General features: G+C 38.8%; 1 long non-coding RNA gene across 1 annotated transcript in view; it reads right to left on the bottom strand.

Moving 5' to 3' along the window:
• Positions 1–26,340, bottom strand: part of LOC144067784 (uncharacterized) — a 121,811-nt gene that overhangs the window by 18,972 nt on the left and 76,499 nt on the right. The window contains exon 3 of the long non-coding RNA XR_013298033.1: positions 26,075–26,145. This is a non-coding gene — a long non-coding RNA (uncharacterized LOC144067784). The remainder of the gene's footprint in view (positions 1–26,074; positions 26,146–26,340) is intronic.

A 26,340-nucleotide genomic window follows, 5' to 3' on the forward strand; every position in this document is an offset into this window, starting at 1 on the left:
TTGAGTGGCACATTTATTTATTTTTTCAGGAGTCAAAATTTGGATATGCATCATCGCAGTGTTGAGTGAAAAAAGGGCAGGACCAAGTATCAAAAGATTGGACTCTGTTTCCTTTCAAAAAGCCAACATATACTTAAATCTGAAAACTGTCAGATCCAGTGATGTCGGACAGAAAATGTCCATCAAACGCAGGGGATGTCTTTGATGGCTAGAGGTGAAGCACGTTGTAGTTGTTGAGAGATGGATGTCTTCGGTTGACAGAGTTTGACAACAAGGAGATTAATCATCTCAGAGGTGATTAATTTGGAAGTCAGCTCGACTGGCAGAGAAACAAAATGAATCAGATGGCCTGTTGATATTTCAACATGTATATACAATGAGGGCTATGCTATCATATTGACTATGCAAACACAGTTCCAATACAGCGCTCTCAACAAAAGTCTACACAATTTAGAGTAGAGAGAATATTATTATTATATATTCTGGAAGAAATTTGCTCACACGTATTAGAGAGAGACAGCGGCGCAAAGAACAACTCAAGAGAACCATCATGAAAAAAATAAAAGGTGGCATCTTTTCCAGCAGAAAACCCAGCTAAAGTTACCTCTCCCCCATGCATTTCCTTCTTTGCATATGTTACAATGCAAACGACCAAAAGATCAATGTTATTCATTAGCCTCAAAGCAATAAACAGGCCTATAATGGCGATCAACACTTCAATAGGCTCAATGGGAGGAAAACAGAGATAAAAAAGGCGTGTCACCCCATGGATGAAGACAAGAAGAGCTTTGTGCTTCTGTCTCTTTTTTTTTCAAATGTGCAGGTGTCCTGGCACACAACTGTGAGTGTTTATTCGTTCACCTTTACTGTCCTCACCCCAAGTGCCCTAGATCAACGAAACGTACTGCGTCATCAAAAAAAAAAGCACGCACACAAACATCAAAACGAGGCGCACTTGCAAAGTTGTGAGAAATGCTCTCAGAGGATTCAGCGAATTTTATACGTTGAATTCTCCATGCGCGTTCACCGAAAAGTCCCACTATCCCCTCAGGGGGTACTGACTAGATTGCACCTCACTGAGCTATAACCCGCAGTCATTTTCTTTGTAAAATAAACAAAACTAAAAAATACACAAAACTCAGTTTTAATCCCATCTTATTGTTGGCTAAGGTCAGTTAGCGGAAGTGATGTGGCAGATGGCAGGCTTTTTCATCCGTTTAGTTTCATTGCTGTGGGAGCCAGGCTTTTAGTTGTTTTTTTGCCAAAAATATCAAAGGTTTTATCCGAAAAAAATAATAAATACATGTAGAAAATGATTCCAACAAGAATACTGTGAGAAGCCCCCACATTTGTATTCACAGACAGTGTTATTATAAGTAGGAACTGATAAATTTCCTAGCTATTAGAATTTGTTTTTCCATTGGATGTTACATAACTTGATTTTAACATGTAGCACTTGCATTAAATGGTGACAATATACAACTAATTTACACAGTTTAATCACACACAAGAGGTTATTTGATCGAACAAGTTATACTTGGGTCATGTATATTATATTTACATAATCAAATTGACTGTGTTAGGTGAGAAGACACACAGTCAGTGGCTTTGCTAATTAATAATATTATGCTGGCAATCCCACGAGGTCAGACAGTGTAAAGTACTGCAGTCATCGACTTTACAAGCTAGAACTATTCAGAAGTTTTTGTGTTGTATTGGTCATGACGCTGAATCTGCACACTTGACACAAAATGGTGCTGAATGGAACCCTCCAGCAGCCTGAGGCTAACGCAGCCCCCAAGCATGAAACACCTAATGGTTGTCAGCTCGCTGGCAGAAACATGGTTTTAAGCATAAAATATGTTGAATTATTTATTATTTCTTTTCTTCCCCCCTCCGCAAATCTCCATGTTTATAATTCTTAAAAGATTTTTCTGTCGCATGTATAGAATAATATCTAGTCACAAGTATTAGATTCAAGAATTGATCTTTTTCTGCCCAAAACAGAAACAGTATAAAAAAGTGAAGCTAAAAATGAAACGTACAATTCAAAATAAAAGCTTATTCATTTGTATTTTCACATTTGTTCCGCCACTGACCTAAACAATAGCTATGTACACGGATGCTCAAAACACATCAAACTGACACATTTCTAAATTCTACCGAGCTTAAAAGCACACATACAGCAAGAATAAAAAACCAATGGGAATAAAGGGAAAAGACCAGAGGGAGAAGAACGTCAAGGCTTGGCCTGTGACAAATTTTCTTATTAGATTGTTACACATCTAATTGCCTGTTGCAGGATTAGATCCAAAGAGCCAACACTGCATTCACTGGATCTATTGTGACTCATACAGGCATGCTTTCACAGCGATGAGGATATCTTTTTATTTCATAGTGGGCTTGTGAAGGGAGATCACAGCATTCAGTGAAACTTAAACGATTTCCATTGGTGTATGTTTGTGTGTGTACGCATATTTGTGATCCAACATGTTAGAGGGCAACCCGAGCAAGGAAAGGGATGGCATTTGTTGCTTGCGAGGGGGTGTGGGAGGGGGTTAGCGTCTGTTGACTACACACACGTAGACTGCACTAGAATTGAACACATGCGCACGCAGTATGCAAAGTGTACAGCCTGTGGCGTCTGACTTGCCCCCCGGGCTTTTTCCTGTCCATCTGTGCTGACAGAACGACCACTCTGTCGTCGACTACTTGACCAGTCGGGTAAAACCGCATGCAAGCGAGATCCCCCTCCCCTTTTTCTGAGAAGCAGCATGAATTATGTTTGTCTAATTAGGGCGTTCCACTCGTTTGACAAACAGGGCACAGTTGCACCTTTCCGTGAATGCACAATGTGGATTTTCGGATTTCATATTTTAACTTGAACTGTTCTAAGTACTTAATAACTCATCCAAGATTAGTAAATGTGCTATTTCGGGAGAGGAATAAGGCAGTTGCAACGTGCTTCAGAAAATGAAGGTTTGCAAGTAACAGGATTGGAAAGTTGAAAATTCGTGTCTCCAAAATAATCGCAAAGATTTATTAAGTAAGTGCTAAAGAAGTATTCATTGGGGGGAAAAAAGAACAACACACTGCAAATGGAACTGAAACCACTTGAATATTAAATCTTTTTCCAATATGTTTATGGATATGCCGGTCATCTGTTCCAGCCTCTTTGAAAACAACACAATATTTCTGTATATGTGCCTAAAGCATTCAAACAGTTACTACTTATAGGCTCTGACACAGTAACATTAATCCTATTTGTTAGCCTGTTAGTAGCAGGCTAAAGATTATTGCAAAGCTTTCTGGTTGTCTAAAATAAATAAGGAAATCAATTTATTTTTTGTTTAGCAATTGTTTATCATCTGCTAAATTGCTACTTATTGTTCAGGGAATGATCACTATAAAGTGCTCATATCTCAAGTAGGTGTTCACAAGTCAAAGCAAATCAACAACAATAACCCGTACCTCAAAAAACTCGATTTTTACTGAGAATTTTCTAGATTTCTTCGTAGCATTTGCTGAGTACTGCACTATGCTGCATGAAGACGACTTTTCTCTTTTAAACTTCATTTGTACAAATGTCAAATCTGCTATGCAGCTGGCATTACTTGCGAACAACGCGAAAAATGAAGTCTAACACAAAACACATGGTTGTATCAGTCAGACTCAATGTAATTACAGCTACCCAGTGGCACCACCTGTTATTTTGCTTCGCTTATTTGTACCTCTGTGATTAATTGATGCAAAACATCTTTTAGAGGGGGCACAATTTGAGCAAATGCAATCTTCCATATGCATTGATTCATTTAGTTGTGCGAAACTACACAAATAGAAATGACGAGTGCAATAATTTTGCCTTGATTCCAAACAGTGAAGTTATTTGAAACGTCGCCAACAGTTTTAAATAATCAAACGATAAATAATCATTTATATCTTCTATCTCCTTTTAATCTGAAGGCCCATTGATTTCATTTGTAGATCACTATTGTGAATGTTCTATGTGTACTTTTGTTCTCTTGTGTGCATGTGTGTATAGGGTTTCGCACATTTAAACAAGGTGCCAGAGGTGGCCAGATAGAAATATAGAATAGTTAAATGAGGCAAATGTTGTACAGTTGTGAAATGGGGCTTCCAAGCAAGCTGGCCCCCAAATAGAATTAGCATCAGAACAGAAGGCTTGGCAAAGGTGTACATGTGTTTCGAATTGACTGATCAAACTGAAACCTAAAAACATGATTTGAAGCTCTGAAATATACATGAGAATGAATTATTTATGCTGTACCACAGCTTCAATCAAGGAAATGAGATGAGCAAAGCCCTAATCATTACAGCCATGGTTGACATCAAAGCCTCCGAATGTGTGGGTGGAAGTGTGCCCCAGTAACTTCACACTTTGTAATTGACCTGGAGATTTGTGTAAAGTATGCGATATACCAGGATTGTATGACAATAGAGGTGAGAAGATCTTTTATGCTCATGTACACGTCATTTCTTGCATAACTCGATAGCTAATCATTTTTGAAGGGTGCCTTTGTTTTTGGTTCATTTGTTTGAACTGTTTTTCTACCTGTCTGCGTTGAATAGTATTTGAAATATTTGTTCCCTTTAAATGCCAAACAGGTCAGATGGCCTCAGCATTCATAGTGCACACTGGATAGGTGATAGGCCTAGTTCATATCAACATATATTCCATATATATGTATTCCATTTTAAACTTTTCTCGCAATGTTCCGCTCTATTGAACTGCCTTACAATCTGTAAAAACTGAAGCAAATGCTACCATATAGAAAACCTTTAAAGTTAGAATTCCAAAGCCAACCACCTCTAAATCCAACAGCCAATAGTTACGATCAGACCATACTAAAATATACAATACTTTCATGCAATACTGGGGGTTTTCCTGGCATTAGCTAGAGATAAGGGAGCCCAAAGGAAAGATTTAGGCCTTCCCTTATTATCTTCATCTGAGGGAAATAAGCAGATAAATGGATTTTATGATGTGACTTGCTGGAACTGAGAACTGTCTCTGTTTGATAGCATCTTTCAAAATCGCCAACCCTCCAGAATTCGAAACCGCAGAGCTTTATCAAATCCTTGTAATAAACGTGTATGGTTTCTGATGACGACGTCCTCATGAATCCACGTCAAAGATACGAGGAGTCTGAACGCATAAAGGATGATAACGTGCTAGTCGCAATAACCACAATTTCACGATCTTCCCTCACAACTTGTGTGAGAGGTATAATATTCCCACCTAAGCATCAAGAAGACCTAAACTTTAACTTGAGTTCAATTATAATGCGCTCGTTTGAAGACAGACTTCGTCAGACTGTGGCTGCGTGACTCAATAAGAGCTTCGTTCCTCATAATCATTTTTTTCATTCCTCCTCTCTTCTGTTGTCTCGGCCCTCTTTTATCAACTGTGTGAGAAGTAACGTTAAAAATAAACGGAGATGAGTAGAAAATCAAATTGTTTAAACAGCATATTGAATTTTAGACGGCTGTCTTGAATTAATGGGATACGATTTCCTTGTTAAAAATTCTGAGGATGTGGGCAGTACTGCCCCGAGAAGATATGAGTGAAGGCACAGCGGGACTAGTTGGAATAGTCACGAAGATTAAACCATTGCTGACCTTATTTAACTCTTAAACAAGTATTCTTGAAGGGTGTATAATATGTACTATGTCTAAGCGCTGTGTGCAACCCGGGGTGTCATCAAATCCAATCCACTCATTCAGAGAAGCTAATTCCTAAGTGTCACACTCAGTAGGTGAAACACACCAAAAAAAAGCTGCTTTACTTCTAAACGTACATAAATTTGACATACATGACAACTCTGGCCTGTGATCGCTTTCTCCAGCAGGGGCTTGCAGGGGACACTTCCTATTTATCAGACTGCCAGCCAAGTGAAATCAGATTTCCCCTGAAGACACCATGAAATTATAGATATTTTCTCTCCCAATCCACCTCAGTACCAAAGCCCACGGGATAAATATCACAACACCAAAGCCTTTCAAGCTGCTCTAAGCTGGCACACTGATGACATTTTGACCAGGCCTGTGTTTCTCCCCAAAGCCTTCCACAGAGTCACACAGACTCTCGAATTCCTCCTTCATGCAGCTCCCCTTCTATGGTGCACAGTGCTTGGCTTAGCAGTGCAGTGATCCATGGTAGCAGCCGTCTCTTTATCCAGGCTAAGTGCTCTTTGCTGTGCCACGTTGGGTTTTTTTTCTCTTGGAGCTGACCTGCTTGATTGATAAATATCGTGGCAGTCAGCTTGTGGCCTTTAAGGTAATCGAAGTACTTTAGGGAATATGGCAAAAAAGGGCGGCCATGTGCTTAAAAATTGCCTCCAGACTCAGGTCAAATTCGAGAAAATCTATAGTAGTTGAGATTTAGGATTTAGGGCAATTTGAGTGTATTTCCATGATCTTTTTTGTGTTTCAATTTTGGTCTCAATTTTATGATGTGGGTCGTATTGAAGACAAGCGTTAATAACAGAAACACAGGATTTTTGAAATGAGTTTTTACACATTAATTAAATGTCAAACAGTGTTAAGAAATAAATGATCAAGTGTTGGCACAGTTTTCCGCACAACAAGTAGAAACATTTTTTTCCAAAAATGCTGGCCGCCATTGCAATAAAACTAAACAATAAACCACTACACCACTTCCGGTAAGTGACTCTGGCTTTGTGGGAAAATGGGATTAAATCTGTGGTTTGCACTTTTCTTGGTTTATTTTACAATGAGGACTATGCGTTGTGCCTCAGTGACGTCCAATTCATCGAATTCAATAAAGTGCCCCCTTAGGTAATAGTGGGACTTTAAGTAGAACAAGGCACGCTCTGTTACCATAGTTACTATTTTAATTTGTTGAATCAAAATTGTATTACTAGGAAAAAGCAAAACAAAAAACAATTACAACATAGACAATAGACTTGATGCACACTGAGAAAATGAACAGATGTCTAAAGGACATTGGCTCACTTATGGAAGTCATATTTCAAGTTAAAACAACATGCCGCTCCCTCTCCCAAAAAGTGAACATTAACCTTTAGTGTAGGGACTAGTGAAACTGCCAAAAGGAGAACCTCACAAAGAAGACATTCATCTCTAGAAGGTCAGCAAGTCTTGTCAACATTTTTGTGCTTATTTTGCTGCTATTTCTTTTTGTATAATGTTACATCCAAACAAGCAGACAGGAGGAAGTTCACCTGAAATCTCTAAAGAATTTCTGATACCATTTGTGTCACATTCAAACACGCGGGAGATAGCAGGAGATTCAAAGGGCTGCAAAAGCTTTTTTGGAGAGACAGTTACTCATGACAACTGCAGCCTATGTGGCCTATTTTATAAGACACTTTGAGCCCTGTTTTTTTCTCGTTCGTGAGTGAAATGGTGCTTTATTGAATTGCTTGGTTGCATAGTCTATTGCACAAAGCAGGTTTTTGTGTCCTGTAGCCATCTAACTCACTATGAGATGTTAGGAGATCAAGGTCAAGTGACAAAGGAGATGAATTAAAAAAATGATTAGTTTTTTTTTACAGGGGATTCAAGGGAGGGAATTAGTGAGATTCAGACGCTTTATAAAAATATATATATTTTCGAGAGCGTTTCTTTAGATTCTGTGATGGAATCAGCTCTATAGAGCAATCAGGTAAAAATTCAATGAAATAAATGGAAAAAAAACTTCTGATAGGCCACCACTTCATACTGATTAGTGTAGTGAGCGATTCGTTGAATTTGACTACTAGTTGATTAGTCAGTCATGTCCTTCACCTTAGTGGTTCAAATTAGCCAATACTTTTGAATGTGAGGCTCAGGGAAGTCTGGGGAGGAACCGGCCAAGAGGGATTTTTCCCCCCGCTTTCACCATCAAAGTGGAAGAAGAACTAATTAGCGATGCACTGAAATATAAAACAATTCTGTGCTAAAAGTGAAAAAGGAATAAGAGAGAATAGAGTCCTAACATTCTAATAAACATTTTTAAAAATATTTGTAATATTCATATTGTGCCTTGGTATTGGCTAGCAACTCTTTCAGAGTGGCCCCTGCCTACTGCTCACCATTGGCTGGGAAAGGCTACGGCACCCCCACGATCATTGTGAGGATAAGCAATACTATAAATGAAAGAATTAATATTTATCTTAACAAAACTAGGCGATTATTATTCAGATTGACCTATTTTCATCTATTCATTTTTTCAATACAAATGTAGATTTACAAAAATAGATATTTGTAACTGCTATTTCAACAATGGACGGCATAAAATAAGGTTAAACGCAAAAGAAAATATTTAATTTAACCCGCTATAGAGAAAAAGGCCTGTTCAACTTGCTAATAATAATCTGCTATTTGTCCACATACACCCCTTTGTACCCCACCTCGCCAACCCGTTGCCTGTGGTAGTCTTTGTCAAAGAGTGATATTTACTCAGGGCAAATCTGTATTCTGATCTCATATCTGGTTATCTCACGTGTTTGAGTGCCAGCAAGTTGTTGCTCTCTAACTGCTGCTCTCTAAGTCTGCTGTCCATTTATTTCACCAACTTTTCTTCCTTGCAGCTGAGCCCAAAGGGGCACTGACCTCATCTAAACCCAAACTCTGTGACCACTCTGCTTCCTGTGTGTCGGAGAAGAGATGAGAGCTCCAGACACCACTCTTATTAAACCTCTGGCTATAAAAGCCTAGAGGATGCGGGGGGGTCGAAACGAGTGGGCATGACCAAACCGACTGTCTTTTGTCATATCCTACATTACACCCTCTAATTGGATCCCATAGGTCTCTCTCATCTGCCAAGAAGAAAACAAAAACAAACAACAACCCCAAAAAAATAAAAATACAAGTCGGCATGCATATAATTCACATGCCCACAAATGAACTGCAATAATTGAGGTGAAGTATAGTTTATGTCGCAGTGTAATATATGTGAAAAATGAAATTCCAATGTCACTCATACACACAAAGATGCACACACACAGTTGTTAATTAGAGCAATACTAGATTATAACACAGTATATTGTATTTGTAAAATATTAAGTACATAAAAAAGTGGTGAGCCAGCAAAAGATTTTAAGCTTAGGGGCACAAAACACAATTTAGAGACTGAAGTAATGCAAGGAGGTAGAGAACATAAATTAAAGGACACCGGCCATCATTCAGTTTTTAAGACTGTGCGGTATGTGTATTACGTCCTCATTATGCCTAGTGATCATCATCATCACTCCCATAATAAATTTTTGTTCGGTGCCACCTAATTTAAGCGAGCTAGTATGCAAACTCCCTGAAAGTAAATAAACAATGAAAAGCGAATAAAAATAAGGAACCATATTATCATCACTATTGTCATGCATTATCGACATATGCGTCAAACTGAATATAAAGCAAAGATAATTGCACAAATGTATTGCAAGGTAAAAGAACTATAAATATGCAAAATGTCAGGCATGAACAAACTTTTTTCATCTAGGGTGCAGTGTTGTTAACTCTGCTTTTAAGAGGGTCGCATGGGTGCTAGAGCCTATCCCAGCTCGCTAAGGGTAGTCGGTGTGGTACACCCCGAATTGGGTAACAGCCAATCGCAGGGCACAAAGGGACAAACAAAAAAATTGTTTATGTCTAGTATACCAAAGTTATCAATGCACTGCGTAAATGCGAGTTGTGAAAATAAATCAATTTTCAGGGACACGAATCAGCCGATTTTCGATTCTGTGCTGTTTTCTTCATTCACCGCAACCGTCTTCGCTCCATCAACGTGACACCGAGATGGGAAAAGCAGAATCATTTAGGAATCTTCCAAATTATTCTCATTTTCTACTCACTGTTGACTGAATCCCCCCAGGTTTCATATGGCTTGCCTGGCCTGCTAAATCATCCAGTTTCTGACACCTCTTGCCATCAACTGCATCTCGATGGCACCTTCACAGACTATAGATTAATTCACTCTCTCATACAACAATGTTTAATTACACAGCCTTCCGAGCAGCACAGTCACAGGTGGCGATTTATGTGTGTTTGTCTGCAGACATGAGGACTATATAACTGCTCGCTGTCAGATCCATCATCCCAAATAGACGGAAGTGACTTTAATTCCTCCCTCTGTTGGGATGTAATTACAGAGGTTTACTGAGATGGAGAAGACTTCTGACAGAAATAAATATGCAAACTACTATGCCTCGTCGCTCTTTTCACACCATCCCGAATTTTGCCCTTGTTGTTGCTATGAGAGCACTTTCCCTCCCTGTTAAAATTGTGTCTTCCCTAAAGTCCTACGATTACCAGCTTTTATACACTAATTAAAAGATAGAATCTTATAAAGCAGTATTCAAAAATAATGATCAAGTCTAACAAGGAACCAGAGCTATTAAAATAATTCATGTAGTGGTTTGCTTCTGCATAGATGAAGCCAAAGGAGTAATCAAATGTAAGGATTATGGCAGAGGGCATGCATCTGAGTCAATGTAAAAGAGTAGTCGACTCGTTTTCTTTTTTTTTTCGCTCGTGCGTGAAGTCATAACACGAAATTAAAAGTGTGTCAGAGGAAGAAGTAAATCCAGAAGAACATGATTCCGGTAGAGACTTTAGCATAAAAATTCAAACTGAAGGTAGAATCACCGCAACCAAGCAATCAAGCAAAAGAGCGCCAGACACGAAAAAATCTTGAGCTCCCTTAACATTGGATATAAGGCGCCTACTGACTGGTAAAAACCTTACATTTATGACCCTAAACTCTACAAGCAGGCATAGCATTGTAAAACAAAACTAAAAACTTAACTTTTTTAACTGGTCCACATTTGGTGAGGCCAAGGACAAAGCATTTTGGTTCCCATGTCATTGTTAACAACTTTTCATTGGCAAGTCGTTATTTGTCCCTTGGTCTTCAATAAGATGTTTTAACAAAATAAATAGGCTACATACTGGTGGCCCCACTTCTTTCTGTAAAATCAATCCACGCCGTTTACTGCTTGTTCAGATGGGAAACATTGAAGCTTATATTGGATGTGTTCGTGTTGGTGAATTTTCCTACACAACACATTTTAACCACTTTTCCGATAAAACTATTTCATTTCTCTGAATAAAATGCTGGCCGTCATCAATGAAACTAAACGGATGAAATGCCTATCTTTCACCACATCACTTCAGGAAAGCAACTATGGCTCCCTGGCCACGAGCAAAATTTTATCAAAACTGTATTTAATGCCTTTTTCTTTTATTTTACAAACAAAATGACTATGGCTTGTGGCGAAGTGATGTCAAATTTATCCAATTCAATTAAGTACCCCCAGAGGTGATAGTAGGATTTTAAAAGCATTTTTTTTAAATAAATTCAGAAAACATGAGCACTTAGGACTGATTAAACATCCAATCTAATGATTGTCCTAAAATCACTCATGGCTTGATTGATATGAATGCCCTTGAATGACCATTATACCCTTCATGAGGTCTATTCAGACTCCCTTGCAGCCATTTTCTTTTGCTCAGCTAATGGGTGTAAATGTTGGAAGCGCTTAGTTGAGAGGCAGCTGTTTATATCCGAAAGGACACAAAGGGAGAAACCTGTCCCCTCTAATTGGTTCAACTGAACAATTTGGATGGTGTGGAGGATAAACTGATTGGGAGCCAAGTCGAATGGAAAGGGTTGTGTGATACCTCCGCCAAGGAAGTAATGTTTTTGAATGTGAGGGTTTGTTTTTCAACGTTTCTTCTTAAAACTTTATGGGGTTGTTCTGCCTGACAGGCCCCTTACAGCTCATTCATATTGTACATAAAGAACGTTTATTTTGACATTAGGACCACAAAACCAGAAATTTGTGAGTTATGTGATCGAGTGCATGTAGTACTGCACTTTGCACAGTTTTGTGCCCACAGTTACATTTGTTCAAAATGTCGCCATCAAGGGAAGCCAGTGACTTAACATATTTGGCCAAGGATTAACTGGCCTAGCCACCATGATATCAAATTTCCATGAATGAGGTCCATGAACCAAACCCTGTTTGACAACCGTGACAACTATTATTAAATCAGTCACAATTAGTCAGCTCTTATCTGGAATATTTCTATTTTTGTTGCAGTAACTGACAAAAATAAGTCTGATAGCTGCAAAACTCCTGTACTAAATGCTCGTTTAGTGCAAGCAGTTCCCACTCCACATGACCACAACAGGCTTGTGCAAATATCCATTCAAGTATGAAATGATGGATGAATCCTGCATGTGGGTGCAAGTTGCTGCAAGTGCCAAAAACGTAAATGACAAGAGAGTCATTACTTTGCCAGTATTGTACCAAAGTGTCAGACAAATTAGAAAGTCAAGTGAAACTGTGTGCAGTGTGAAACTGCAGTTCTTGTAGTACCACCCACCATTGAAACGATCAAATTAAGTGCAGCCAGTAGCTCCCACACATGACGTTGGTTGCCAGTTCTCTAAATACTTTCAACAAAATTTTAATTTTGCCAGAAATTGCAACCTTACATCGCAGTCGTTTTTAACCCAATTGTAAATAAGCTACTGTGGGTGAGGGAATTTTCCAAAGCGAAAGTGAGCAGAATCCTTGATTTCAAAATGGTTACTATTTGAAAAAATATATAACTTCTGCAATCCCCAGCTCACAATTCTGTGTGCAAACACACTTTGTGCTGAGGTCAGTTTGCTGCGGCGACTGTTTATCTGCTTTAAAAGGTTTCGATCAATGCTGGGTTGCCTGCTAAATTATTAATTACTTCCTGTTAGAGTAAGGTCTTCACTCTCATTTTCTAGCCTTGGAAATTCCTTTTTTCTTTGACCAATAAAAATCCTTGATTGAAAGATGAAGGTGGTGTTGCAAAAAGGCATCTATAAATATGGAGAGGGCCAATAATCACAAGGTTCCTGAGTGGTGTTTTAAAAAGAGCAATAGTTTAAAGATTGATTTTTGGGATTTTATGAAGTATTTAAGCAATGTTGAGACGTCCTTGGATTCGGAGTCTCCTTTGCACTCCTTATGAAATCTGAATTTAAAAAAAAAATCTGATAAGCTTTATTTGGAGGGTCTATCCATTCGCCATTGTGAGCAAGGGTTGGATAAAAATATAATTAAGATGCTTGGCATAAGTGCACAAGAGCTGAGAGTTGAGATGAAAAATACAAAGGTTTCTTTTTAAGTTACTTAGTAATAGAATATTGGATTGAGGACATAGGCTTCTGTGACTCTTAATGAATTTACCACCTTCACTTTGTCTGAAGCTAACTATCAGTACTGTGTCTGCTCAGTCAAGTCTCAGGTGTTGCATGGCACATAATCTAACAGTAGATGCACATAGCGTCATCATGAATCTTGATGAAATGAAACGCAACTCGGTGTTACATAGCAAGAACAACAAGGTGTGGTGGTAACTATGTGGGGACCAAAGGAGAATCTTGAATTCAACACATCTAATGTGCAACACGTTATGACACACATTGGAGAAGAAGCTCATACCAACATCAATGAAACTGCTAAACACTTCTGTTCTCATTATGTTGCTTTCTGCTGCTTCATCAACGGTTACGGAAATTATTGTTTATTACCACTCAGAGACGGAGCCTACATTTTTCAGTATCACTGAGTGCTGCACGAAAAGATGATAGAGATCAACAAAACAGCTTAATATACTTTAAAAATATAATATAAAGCACTGAATTGGTCGCCAGCAAATCATTTCATTTAATTAATGACTTATATATATATATATATATATATATATATATAGATTTTTTTATTAATTATATTTTGTAACAATAATTTACAGCAGCCTTTAAAGTCAAAACCTCCATTAGAAGATGTTAGTAGATACTTACATAGCTTGAAATGTTATCTAAAAAAATGTGATCTACTATGCTGACCACTGGATTTTTTTTGTTTAGGATAAAGTATTACTTGATGTATTTAATATTTGGGGTAGGTCAATTTAATGCTTAATAAAATGAGCTTGGGAATTGTTATAATTGTGGTATAATATTCCACAAGGAATTAAAAATGATTATACCGTAATCCTTAACGCCGATTAAATTCTAAACCTCACCAAAATCTGAACAATTCAAGTATTCTATACTAATTAAAAGAAGACTGGGAGTCTTTGTGTGCCTGCAGTATCGTATTGCCTTTGGGACACTTCCAATTATTCACCACATTGCAACTTTAAGGATAAAGTGTATTCAGTCTTAACTTTTCCCCCAAAAGCCTGTCGCCTAGTTCTGCCTGCACCTTGGGTACTCAGTGAAGCAGAGCGGAACGTTCAGTCTGGGTGGCAACTGACCCAGATGTGAACGAGCTGAGCTGAAAGATATTTTGCAACTTTCAACTCACGCCTCCTTCCATCAACCTTCACTCTTGCTCACTGTGAGTTTTTCGTTTTTTTTCCATTCCAATTACATCAATGTGACACCTCACCTCTCTCTCGAAAACTATATTTCTGTTCATCCATTTATTTGGAGCACATATAAAAAGAATGGAATTTCTCTCTTAAAATAAATTGATGAGTTTTACATAGGAAGTGCTTATTCCACAGTTCATGATATAATCACCGAACACACAAACGGTGGGGGAAAGTATGTGTAATTGGGACGTGCTGCTACATAAATCTGTATTATATTAGAATAATAAGCTGTTCTTGGTGAGGAATGCAACTCACTTCGCATAATGACAGACTGCTCTACTATACAGTGCCTCCATCATTCTACATGAAGTCCAGCCAATGTAGTGGAAGATGCTTCCAGGCTTACATCACTGCGCATTCATAGCTGTTCTCCGCAGTTTACCAAATGAATCCTTGTGTGTGCAACTGAATAATTGCATGGCTGATAGTTACCCTGCTTATTTGTCCGACTGCCTTCAGCCAAGAGGCCGCTGCCAAAACCCAGCTTTCATTCCTGCTCTGCTGCTCCAATGTATTTGAAAACGTTGCCTGTCTGTTATAGTTCTTTTCACCCAGTATTTATCTCACTTTCTTCTAATTTGCACCCTTCGATTCAGAACTGCAGATGCAGGAAAACCGCAAAAACTGCACACTATTTTATTTTTATTTAACACCATTACACACAAGGGTTGTTGACTCATGTTGCTGTTGCTCTTCTTACAATTGTATCACTGTTACACGGACTTAACTTTTCCTCAGGGGGGAAATTTCCGGGATAGATTGTACTTTACTGAGCCAAAAGTTGTAGTCTTTTTCTTTGTAAAATAAACCAAAAAAGCACAAAATACAGTTTTAATCCCCTTTTGCTGTTGGCCACGAAGCTAAAGTCATTTACCGGAAGTGATGTAAGAGATAGCAGACTTTTTCATCCATTTAGTTTCTTTTCTGAGACGGCCAGCATTTTATTTTTTATTTTTTCCAAGAAATTCATTCGTTTTTCTCCTAAAAATGGTTCATCCATGTTGCGTAGGAAATTGTTGCAACACGAACACTGCTGATGTAAGCCTCTATTTTTTTTTCTGTCCGCCCAAATGGTGAGCTGAGTGGATTAGGCACATAGAAGAAAGTTGAGCAGCTTCTAAGTAGCCTATTCTATCGTTTTGATGAAAACATTTTACTGAAAAGACTGCTTTGACCAAGTAACAAATGATACATTGCCAATGAAGAGTTGTTAATAACGATATTGGAACAGAAACTACAAGACTTTTGCCGGTGTTCTTGGCCCCGGATAGCCTAAAGTTTAATGATTTTATGATTTAATGATAAATTATCAGTTTTATATTCTTCAGGACTTTAAATATCATATTCCGACTCATCGCACGCTAAAGTCATTGAGTCTCGAGTACTGTTTTTTTATTGAGGTACAATTTGAACAGCTATGGATCCGTTATATCTTGATAATATATTTTTGAATACTAGTCAAGATGCTATGATTAGAATGTAAAAACTCGTAATAGTGGGACTTTTAAGGAGACACCAATGACGTGGCAGCCAACACATTAATCAACTTCTCTTGTTCTAGGTTCTAGTTTCAATTTAGATTTTCTCTGAATTCTCAGAAACCACATCTCATTCCTGTGCCTGTTAGGTTTTCTTCAGGTACAAAAGCTCCCGCCTACATTTTTCCACGGGTGTGAATAATCGTGTGAATAGCCCTTTGTCCACTTGTCTGAAATCAAATAGAAACGGCTCCAGCTCTTAAGGTGCTATTGAGGATAGATATGTTAATGACAAGGAATTCTATCTGTGTAAAATATAGTCACACCGTTTTAAGTCCAATAATCTACAGTCCTGGAGTGATTTTACAGCTAAGTACATGCACAATAGTTCATGTTTGACCTTTTCCACCACTGGCCACATACTGTTTTGGAGGACCGTAGAATGGTTTCATGAAAGCAGCTAAAAATAAAAAAGGGACAAAAAGAAAGAAAGGACACAAAGCCCCAATTCCAACACTGTCAGAAGATGACAGACCAAAGGCCACCAAGATAAAATGCATCCCATTGCACATTCAAGGCATGCATTGTTCAAAGTGGCTGCACTAGCATTTTGTTTTATTTTTAACAGTTGTATTTTATAGGGTGAGCAAATGCCCACATGCCCACATGCTTTGTTGGATGCTGTGAATGAAATATACCTGCTGAATCGAAGGTGGTAAAAAGGTAGTAAAATACTGGTTCAACAACTCTAAAGGTGACGCAACTTGGCCTCGCAGTTGCAGAAGCTTGCTCAGCAGGTGAAATGGGTCAGTCCTGTCCTTATTAATATCACAACACACACGGAGAAGCAAAACTAGAAGCAGCATCTTGTACTTCACATTTTCTTCTTTTATTTTATAACCCCACGCACAGGCTTTCAAGACCTTGTGACGTTAGATGCCTTTGACCCCCGTCTTGCTTGTTGAATAATGTCCCATTAAGTGGGCACTGACAGCTGAACTAAATCTTTGGTGCCTAAGTCTATGTGATTTTTTGGGGGGGGGGTCGAAAACATGTTGAAGTGGTTAAGGTGGCCTTCTTTAAAGTGGTACGGAGAGAGATTCATTGTGGTCTTTTTCTTTTGTTGACGACACACGGGGTAAACAGGGTTTGCTGCCAATAACCCTGATGAACAACAGCCCCGTTGAGAGGATGTGGAATGAAATGATGGCAGAATTTTGGGTGGCTGAGATATGCTTGGTACAAAATTCAGATTTATTTCACTTTATTAATGAGACCTTGAGCTTGAGAATTTAGTTGAATCTAAATAATTGATTTTACCCAAAATACTTTTGTCAATTTGATGGTTTCAAATTCATCAGTGGAGTTGTGGATCTCTTTTATTTTTCTGCTTCATTTTCAATTAACATATATGAAGTGCTTATTTTTGTTTTTCTTTCTAATGGGTTTGAAATGAAGCTTTGAACTGTTGGTCTTTTTAATTAAAACCAAGGACATTTGAAGATTTCACACTCTTAGATTTCATGGTAAATGAAAACAAATGGGTTTTTAAAACACTCAAAGCGCTTGAGTTTACAATAAATAATTTCAAAGGTTGAATAAAAGAATGATCGATGACAGGCAATGAACCTTTGGAATATTGTCAGTTCACAAAGAAGCATTAAATCATATTCTGCTTTATCATATGAATCCAGGCAAGTGGCCTTTTTTCATACATCAAAAAATGTGCAAAATAGATACAGCGACCCAAACTAAAATAATTTTCCAATAGAATTAATGACATTAAAAAAGCACACACAGAAAAGACTTTCTAAAAAAAAAAGCTATTTCCTCAGATTTTCAATGAGCTAAGATGTCATTTTCCATGCAACTTTCAAAAGCATTTTTCCCCTCAACATGTTAAGAAATTCTCCAACCTTAAAACGTTTTTCAATGCTTTTGAGAATGGACCTTCATAAATTGCTGAACCGAAATATGGAGTCACATCTCATCTCCTTAATTAAAAGTGTCTCCTTGTCACGCTCATAAAACAAACAAACTCAGCAGCATCTCTGCAGGTCACGAGCTGTTGGAGGTAGTCGTCTACACCCACTCTTGGTTAAGAATTAGTGTACACCAATGTTACACATGAGTGGAGGAGGAGGGTGCTATGTGTGCGATGGGAGCTAACTGGAGATATTTATTTATACACCCACAATATCTAGTCCATAGCTGCAGCTTCAACTTAATAAAGGAAATGGTGCCCTTTACGTGCCTCACGTGGGCTACTGTCCATGTTTGTGAGTGGAGTTTTGCAAGAGCAATCTTCCTCCCTGATAAACAAGTGTATGTGATATAACCTGCAGCAGCAGGTTTCTAAATGATAAACTACTAATTGGCTGTGTGGGTGTTCAATGTATGACATTGAGAATCACTAGTAAATTGGCCCATGACATTGACAAATTGTGCTTTCTTTCCTATAATAAATTAAAAATGACTCCTAAAATGAATTCTAAAGCTATCTCTGAGGGGCCTTCAGGACATAACAGACATTTGTAACGGCGCCGTGGATTTTGGAGTTAAGACCAAAAACTATTAGACTAAAAAGGCACTGGTGCTATGCAAGAAGGCAGTGAGGAACCAAAAGGTTATGTTATTTGTTATTCCACCATTAAACAATAACAAGGATTTCACTTTCCATACTTAAATCTTAACAAAACAATATTATGTGATTTTGATTAGATGGCGTGAATACTGAACAATAAATAGCACGCAGTCGCTAGCCTTTTATCGGCCAGATTAAGGGTTTTTGAGCACCTAGGCGCATTGATTTGCATGTTTATTAGAGGAAGTTATTTGACATTTGGCAGCTTAAGCGGCTCTTATATAAAGTGGCTCTGATGCTGGGTAGGAAAGATCTCGGCTTGTTGTACAGTGTGTTAATTGAGGAGCTGACATTTTAGTCTGATAAATACATTACAGTCCCTCAAGAAAATGCTTTGTAAGTGTGCACATTATCAGTGGGCGTACAGACCAGGTGTGGAAAAGACCAGTGATGATAGTAATCTAGTCAAAACATTTGAATATTACCTATTGCAGATGATTACATGGGTTAAGGGCAGAAATGTTATGCAAGTGACTGAAGATCATCCATTGGTCAATTGGTGGCCGGGGTCACAATTCATTTCAAGAAACTGTTGGGTATTTTTTATTTTAAATGAATGTGAAATGACTACATAAGAAATGAAGGCCAAAATGGTCAGTATTGAATTACAGGAATGAAAAGCCATAGCCTTCTCAGCACCAAACAAGTGCTACATTTTTCCTGCAGGGCTTTTTGATTGAAGTACATAGACATTCATGTGGCCTGTATAATTGGGGTTGGACGCAGGTTTTGACATAAGTGGTTTTGTCACAGTCCTAATATCTTCGCGTCATGGCTGATTATGAATAAGTGGGGGTAATTCACAGCCTCCTGGGGATTATTTCCTCCTCTTCGACACCATCTGATGAGCTAAAAAACCTGGTGTCAATATAGAGTATCAGGCCTCGTCAAACCGAATCGACATCTGCGATAGGCTTGATTTCATGGCAAATTATAATTCATGGGGTTTTGAAAGGGAGATGTGCCAGAGGAATATGGCGAGACAACAGGGATGACTTGAGTTATTCCAAGAGAGTTAGCAGACAGCATTTCTCACTTCAAGTCATCTCTCTGAGAAGCTGTTGGGAGAGATGCAACATGTGGCCTGTTGCCACAACTGGGGACGACGATGCCGCGACTCTGCGCCAGCCACCCCTCACTGCCTCGGGTCTGTCAAGAGTGTACAGAACTTTTCCAGGAAGTGTTCCATGTGTCATGCGCCCACATACAAATAGACTTCTGACAACGTCCAACGAAGTACTCCAATGAATTAAAATTATGCATGATAGTTTTGATCATGCATTCTCTTTTTCTTTTAACCATGCATGGATGGATGTTTTCTTTTCAGTCGCGTGTTTATATTAGAACTATTTGTACTGTGCTAGACTCTGTAGAACTGCTTCGGTTAACAAAGAAATGAGGAAATAATGGAAGGAGCAGAATCGAAATGCAACTAGCATGGTATTATAGAATTTTTAAAAGGACAAATTTTAAACTAAAATAATCTCTACCTCCATATTATTTCATGCTTTGGTCCGTGAATACACCGTTCTTCAGGGATTGGGCATATTACAGTGTGAATGTGAACCTCATGAACTGAACTATTGCAAATAAATCTTAAGTCAATCATTTTGACAATCTAATTCTAGGCATTTAGCGTTGGTGAGAGAACAGCAGTTCATTCAAGTTAAGTATCGCATGTGGCCCTTGTTTTATCAAAGGTTGAATTTGAATCCCTTAAAGATCAACGTTGACTACATCTCGAAGACACATGACACAACAACAATTATAAGAAGAAGAACACTGGTCATGTCTCATCGTTTCCCATCTGCTTATTAAGAACAGGCTCTATTAACGCCTCGCGATTTATTATCATTGATCGAGAAATGATTGAGAGCGTGACACTTCTACTCAGATACAATCTTTCACCTCACGTCAGGTCTGTGGAAGAGAAACCTAACTGCTGGGCGCTCTGTGGCCCTCCTCCCCTGCTTTAACAACTCTGTCAGGGTATCTTAGCAACACGTCAATCTTCATCCAGCAGGGCAGGTAATTTGTAGGCAAGGATCAACCATGAAACAAGACTGTGAGCTCAGCTGATTGCCAGATTGTCTAAATGGCTTTTAACAGCTGCTTTGAATCAAAGCACCGAGGGGACGGATACGAAAAAGGATGCAATAGTGTTTGTAAAGTTACTCAGCGTGGCAGAGTTTGAGGCCACCTTAAAGCCACAATACCGAGAATCTGAGATCACTCTTAGTGCATCTCCTCCTTACAGCAATCCCACCTTAAGTTAAATATTTCCTGAATCCATTTATAGTATTCATCTTCCAAGAAACCTGCTGTGAGGTTATTCACTTTCTGGAACAAACTATTGGGTTTTTTAAGGGTATTTGATGCTGGTTGAGAGGGAAGTTGTCGAGGGCAACTAAAAATTATTGCGAGGAAGACAAATTAGAATCAAAGTATAACCAGATTGTATCAACTCGTGATAACTATGACTTTAAATTTGCCAAAGAAGCAAAGGCCATCATTTTTGGTTTAACCAAATTTCTTATTTATATGCTATATCATGTCTTAATGGCAAGTTACATCTTCTTGAGCAATGAGCAGCCATTTTGGTTGACTGAAGTCTGATTCTTGTGGGAGCCCTTTAGGCTAATTGTGGCTCATCATAGATCATATTATTATTTGTAATCTTTTCTGTTCATCATGTGACCAAAATAACATGCCGCTTTCGATAGTTAGGTTCACCAAAAAGTGTTGACAGTATGACCCTATAAAATCAAACTAGAAGTATGCTTTTCTTTGAAAGTATAAAACTCATTGGGTGCTATTAATAGAACTTGACATTATTGGGATGCCAAACTCTCCCAGTTGAAATAGTTGGTACTGGGAAGTAATGAGTTAATGTGGCTGTTTTTTTTTTTCTAACCAAGGATCCAATCTAGATTCATTATCATTTAATAGCTTTTTCAACGATGTCTTTAAGGATTCAAGAAAAGAAAGAAAATGATACAAAAGATAGAGGGGGGTGAGGAATGTTCTGTACCGCATTAAAACATAAAATGGTTGAAATAGTATAAACATCCTGATTGTGCTTTTACAGCCGACTTGCTTCGGCTCCCAGGTGCTCTTTAGTATTTCCTTCTTCGCGTTCTGTTTTTGATAAGGTACATTGCTATTCAAGGGTCCCGTCTCAGGGGCTTGTTTCAACACACAACTTTAATGGGATAGAGGGAAAAAATACAACATAATAATATTTAGAAGATGATGGAACAAGCCAATTAAAGATGCCGAGTGTCTCAGTGGGCATGCGTAAGTGGCTCGGGTTTAATGGAAGAAGAAAATGAAAGATATCTAACTGGTTCCCTTTTGCTTTAAAGCTTCGAACATGCAGCCATGCTTGTCCTGTCAGTCAGCCGTAGGGATGTCTTTATTCATGAGCTTGATTCTTGTGACTTAAGGGCTGAGTTCATTAAAAAAAGGGAGAGAGCGAGAGAGCGAGAGAGAGAGAGAGAGAGAGAGAGAGAGAGAGAGAGAGAGAGAGAGAGAGAGAGAGAGAGAGAGAGAAAGAATTCCCTCAAATGTATACATCCATTGTATGTAACGAAAAGTATGATGTAAGAGATGACATCATCATTAATGATGATACATAAGAAGAACAAATCGTAAGAGAAAACCCAGGCATAATAGACAATGCCTAAATACAGAGGAGGATGAATGGGGAAATGAAAATAAATGCTGTGGCTCTTTGTACCCTCTGTTGCATTCTCCCCTTTTTGTGTGCAACCTCAGGCCCATTAAACTCACTTTAACATTTGCTACATCTGTAATGTGGCATCTCAGCATCCTATCCACCCTCCCCCGGGACACCGGAATAATCTCTACTAAGCCTTCGGGAGGTAGAGGAATTTTATCCTTGCGCTGACAGATAGAGAGAGAATGAAAGAGGGAGAGAGAGAGAAGGAAGGAGCTGGCCAGTGGAGGATAACGACATAGATAATGAGCTGGCTGTCAAAAGACGTTTTTTTACTATTATTTTTTACCTTCTCCATCCTCTTGTCCCCATTCCTCAACTTGCGCTCCTGCTTAATCGCGCCAGACTCACAATGGCTTACTTTTGCTATTCATTAGCCTAACGTCTTGGTCATTTTTAGAAGTTGATTCAAATATGTTACATAGTGGCATATTATTGTATAATGTGTTATTACATCAATCCTTTTTTTAATAGCTGATAAAATGTCATAGAATCTCTATTCATCGATGCAGAAATGCGGAATTATTTATAATTGACAGTAGTGATGCATCGATTAAATTGAGTAATTCGATTAGGGGGAAAAAGCTTTGAATTAAAATGTGTTGACTCGATTAATCGTTTAATTAGAGCGGTGGGTTATTTAGTTTTATATAGATTCAGGAGGACACACTTCCCTCTGGTGGCAACAGTGAATCTCTGTTAGGAAAGTGTGTTTATGTTAATGTGAAGAGCTATGGTCAAGTCAATACTCATGTTGGGCTCCAGTAAGCGAGGCATGTTATAGAATAAAGTGGCACTATCACCTCAGGAGGTACTTTACTGAATTGGCTAGATTGGAATTCACTGAGCCGCAACTCGTAGTCTTTTTCTTTGTAAAATAAACCAAAAAAGTGAAAAAACAAACAAAAACACAGGGGAAGATTGCCTTCTTAAGACACTGCACCCACTTCTATTTAGCTCCACTATTGTGGCGGCCAACGTTTTAGGGTTTTTGTTGTTGTTGTTGTTTTTTTTCCCTTTCAAAAATGCATGGTGTTGAGAAAATTGCTCGAACATGAACACTGCAGGTATTATTAGCCTTTATTTTTTTCTCGATCCGACCAATTCAATCGTTTTATAAGAAAAAATACATGTTGTGTAGAAAATTGCTCCAACACGAACACCGCTGATAATAACCTTTTTTTTTTTCTGTCCGAACAAGCGCTGAGCTGAGTGGTTTGAGCACATAGAGGGAAGTGGAAAAGCTGGTTAGTATCTTATTTTGTTGTTTCGATTAAAACATTTTTTTGGAAGGCTGCGCTGACCAAGTAACAAATGACATGTGACCAATGCATATCTAGAATACTTAAATAATCAAAAGCTGCAACCCTAATTGAAAGTGAAGTATATGCCGCAACATTTTATAATGATACTTAATGTATGCACCAGACAACTAACTGCATAAGTGGTGCTGGATTCAGTGTTTGTATGGTGGGCCGAAAAGTAGTACTTGACTATTCATGGATGATAAGTTCAAATAGGAGAAAAAGCAATTGCTCCTTCAAAGAAGAGCAAGTATATCAGCAAGCATTGCTGATAGATTTTTTGTTTTTAGGTTTTCCCTCTACCATAACAAAACAAAGAGATAGATTTCTTTCAAAATTGAATTAGACACGCCATCTCTGAATGTGATCCATTCTATTGTTTTGACAGTTTAGTATACAGTCTGCATATTCGGCTTCTGACCCACCATTAAACTTATTTTGGCTGAGAAGGTCCATTTTGTAGCATAGTTTACAGAAAACAATTGGGTCTCATTAAAATGTCCATTGTAATGAGCCTTGCTTGTCTACAAAGTGCCATTTTTCTGATAATATCCAAATTGTAGCCTTAAAGGCAAGTAGTGAACAAAATGGTATCATGAGACAACACTGACACTCACTAAAAACAAATTATATTCTGGTCAATGTACTGAAAATCGTAAAATGGACAATCAGTAAAATGAGTTGAAGCAGGTGCTTGGTTTATGTGAGCATTTGGGTCAATGTCATGTCATGGCGGTGGACCTTTTTGATGTTGACAAGCTGGACAAAGACATAACTCACACGACTAGCGGGAAATGTCAGGGATAAGAGCCAGCAGGGAGCTGGAGTGGCTGGGAGAAAGACGTGGGACTGACAGGGGGGAGCGCACGGCCCATAATACCAGCAGCATGGCGGACCCTTGGGTGACAAGTGGGGATTTATGAGCCCAATTATGAGAAAATGTGCAGCCAGGGAGAAACACGCCTCAGTTGAGCAACGCTTTCTGTTTGGAGATTGTTGATCGGAAATACACAGAAAGTGAAGTGGCTCTAGGTCTCGAGCCCTGAATGTCTGCAATCCTCTATTTGTTCATTCTTTCAGGAGGCTGTAAGTGGTCGTCTCTCATTCAAGGTGTAATGCTTTCCTCGCCTGACTCCCAAGCAGGAAGCATGGAGTCCCTTCCCACTCAGACAATGTCAATTGCTGTCTGTATGTAGCCTGCGATTGACTGGCGACCAGTCTAAGCTGTATTCAGCCCGGTACACGGTCGATTGGTCGCCGGTCTTTTGGTCACCGGTCTTTTGGTCGCCCGGAAGGTTATTGATAATTACCATTTAAATCATTGCTCAAATTCCCTAAATAGAAACTGCGAATTATTATTTAGTCATACTTAATGCCCTATTAATTATTAGGCTAAAGAAAAGCTCAAAATTTCCCGGACTTTTGTTTTTTTGTTGGAGAACTTGTTAAGACCCTGACTGACGTAGTTTCTTAAAGGGACAACTCATGTACATACAAACTCTTATACACTCACACGTCGGCTCAGTGAAACTGCTCATGGCCATTGTTGGCTTTTATTTATGTGTAGACCGTGTTGTTTTACCTTGTTTTGTCGCCGGTCTTTAGGTCGCCGGTCTTTTGGTCGCCGGTCTTTTGGTCGCCCGTTGTCGCGGTCGGGGCGACCAAAGGACCGCAACCAAAAGACCGCGACCAAAAGACCGGCGACCAAAAGACCGGCGACCAATCGACTGCACCCGATTCAGCTCCGTGCTCAGAACTCAGTGATGACCACACACATACATACTCGGAAATATATATGTTGGTTTTTTTACTCATTGTCACCCTCCACCATTTTCTGTGCAACGCGCCCTGACAAAGATTCCGTGTTTGTAACGTAACAAGCCATTAAACGAATCCACCAAACCAAAAAGTGTATTCTAGTGTACCGTTACACTCCTTGTAAAAATGAGGCTAGGAAATGGCCAACATGCGGTTTTGTCTCGACATCCCAACGCAACACGTGCCCTTCATGAGGAGTATCACTGTGAGTTTCAGTCTCACTGGAACAATTAGAGTGTAAAGGAGGGCTGGGCTCCTGTCAGCTTGACTTCACGGAGCATTCATTAAATCTGATATAATCTAGGACTGCGGTCAGGCAGTAAAGAAGAAAATACTTGTGTAAGTACTTCACAGCAACTGTAATTGGCTCCAAACGTTCAGTGTTTAATCAGGATAAGAAAAAAGTTGGGAAAAATTTAGAAAATGTAAATGCACTTTCTGAAGTGTTGATTCGCGAGCCGTACATTTTTCAGGGTGGAAATATGGAATCATAAAAGTTTTCAAATAGCCTGTTGTGTCTGTCTATAGCAGGTTACTGAATGGAAAGAAAATACATTTGGGGAAAAGCAAACACGTCAGTAACACCGCGTCCACCGTTTTGCTGTGGTCGATGCTAATTGAGTTCACTAAATCTATTTAAGGTGTGCCAGTAAAAATTAGAGCATTAATGGCTAAAATGGGTTTTCCTTACCTGATTCGTTTGCCACCAACAGTCAGGTGCTCCTTTTTGCTCAGGGAGATGACATCATCTGGTTTGAAAACCTAAACCAGCAGAGAGAAAAATGGGATTTTACTTGTTTTTTTCCACATATACAAAGGATTGTATGCAATTTCAAATATGTGCTCATGTGAAAAGTTCACTGGATGGAGCTTATGTAATGAAACACTAGAATTTAATTTGCCTGAGGCTTTCAGCAAACTTTGCCCAACTTTTGTCTTCTCCTGTCTTTGTGTATA

This window comes from Stigmatopora argus, chromosome 22, assembly GCF_051989625.1.
Source record: "Stigmatopora argus isolate UIUO_Sarg chromosome 22, RoL_Sarg_1.0, whole genome shotgun sequence".
Classification (NCBI taxonomy): Eukaryota; Metazoa; Chordata; class Actinopteri; order Syngnathiformes; family Syngnathidae; genus Stigmatopora; species Stigmatopora argus.